The sequence below is a fragment of the Setaria italica genome, chromosome VII (assembly GCF_000263155.2).
Source record: "Setaria italica strain Yugu1 chromosome VII, Setaria_italica_v2.0, whole genome shotgun sequence".
Classification (NCBI taxonomy): Eukaryota; Viridiplantae; Streptophyta; class Magnoliopsida; order Poales; family Poaceae; genus Setaria; species Setaria italica.
This window is the reverse complement of record NC_028456.1, coordinates 4,071,880-4,073,451: the sequence shown is the minus strand read 5'-3', so window position 1 is coordinate 4,073,451 and position 1,572 is coordinate 4,071,880. Positions and strand designations below refer to the sequence as shown.

The 1,572-nt window shown below is 52.9% G+C and overlaps 1 pseudogene; it reads left to right on the top strand.

Annotated features, from left to right (window-relative positions):
* The window catches only part of LOC101764272, a 62,959-nt pseudogene that overhangs the window by 1,187 nt on the left and 60,200 nt on the right, over window positions 1–1,572 (top strand).

Here is a 1,572-nt window from a genome sequence, read left to right as displayed (position 1 = left end):
CAGCTGGCGAAACAACAACAAAGAGTTCTCCATAAAAAAGAGTAGCTTCCAGAGCTGGATGTTATGACCTCCGTGGAGCCATCTTCTTCACGGATCGGTGAGAGTGGAGTACCCTCTTGTTATGGGAGGATGTCCAAGTGTGCGACGAGGCGTGACTCATTGTCCTGGGCAAGGAAGGATGGCTTCATGCTCGGCCAGTAGACGAATCTACCTTGTGGTGTTGATGTGATTACCAGGCCCAGCTGCGGACCTGATAAGGGGAGTTTTTCAAGAGAGTTCGAGTCGTAGTCGGGGTTCTCAAATGACTCCAGTCCGGATTAGACTTTGGATAGAGCTTTTTAATGAACCGTGACCGCATTTCAGAGTTTGAGTGGGAATCGCCTTGGAGTTGTATCCGGTCCACACGATGGCTGAATTGCCTACTTGCGCGAACTAGTCCAAGTTGTGGTTGAGTCTGAGTTGTGGTCGAACTCAATGTTGTTCAGATCAAAAAATTTGAATTTCGACGAAATCTTCCGTCTCATGTCAACGAGAGTTTCTGCCGAAATGCTTCTTCTCCGTCTCTTCGATCTTCGTACTCAGGGGATCCTTTGTTGTTATTTTCAGAAACCCAGCAGGGACCCAGCGAGGAGGAAGCACCTAAGAACTAGGGTATCTTATGAGTCTCATGATACCCTATAATGAACTTAGATGTTTAATTACTTACCCCGGACTGTGTTATATTTTAAACTCTTAGCAATGGTTTAACTTGCACTGTTAAGTTTCTTCAATCTATGGTTTGTAATAAATCGTACCTCTGTTATGTACGTAAAAATGTAATGTTTGTTGATGCACTGAGGAGCAAGCTGCTGGGTGACTTGGAGAAAACTGAGGGAGAACTGAGAGAAGAACTCCTCAAGAGTTGGGTGGGTGGCGCTAGTAGCTTGAGCAGGGAGCTAAAGAAAGCTGAAGGCAACAAGGGCGGAGGAAACTCCGGCGACGGGGGCATTCCTTTTATAGCTGCTGGAGCAGAGGAAAGGAAATGGCGCAGAGAGAGAGAAGGGGAGCGGCGCGAAGGCCGGGGAGAAGCAATGGAGTGCTCTGCCGGGGCGGTGATTGAGCAAAGAAGGCGGTGCGGCAGAACTCCGGGGGTGACGCCAGCGATCATTGCGTTCTGCCGTCAGGGCGGCGTAGGGGCGGGTAGACTGGTGGTTGAGATTTGGGGGAAAGCGGGCGTCGTCGTGCAGAAGATTTGATCGAAGTGACCGGCTTAACGGCGCTAGAAACGAGGGCGCTCGGGTGAGAAGACAGGTGGACGCGGGCGCGGGGGAGAGCGCGGAACAACAGATTGTCGGGCGGCTTCTGACAGAGCGGGGAAAGGAACTGTCGCGGCCGCGGTCGGGGTTGGCGGTGGAGGAATCGTCGTGTAGCGGCGACCGGGCGGCGCAACTGTGGCTGAAAGGACGGAAAAGACGGGCGACATCGGGCTCTGGGGCCGGGATCTGGTGGTGTGATGATGGGCGCGGGAGACGAGGCTCTGCAGAAAGGGGTGCAGAGGGCTTTCACTGCTATTGGGAAAGGGGGTGCGGGGAA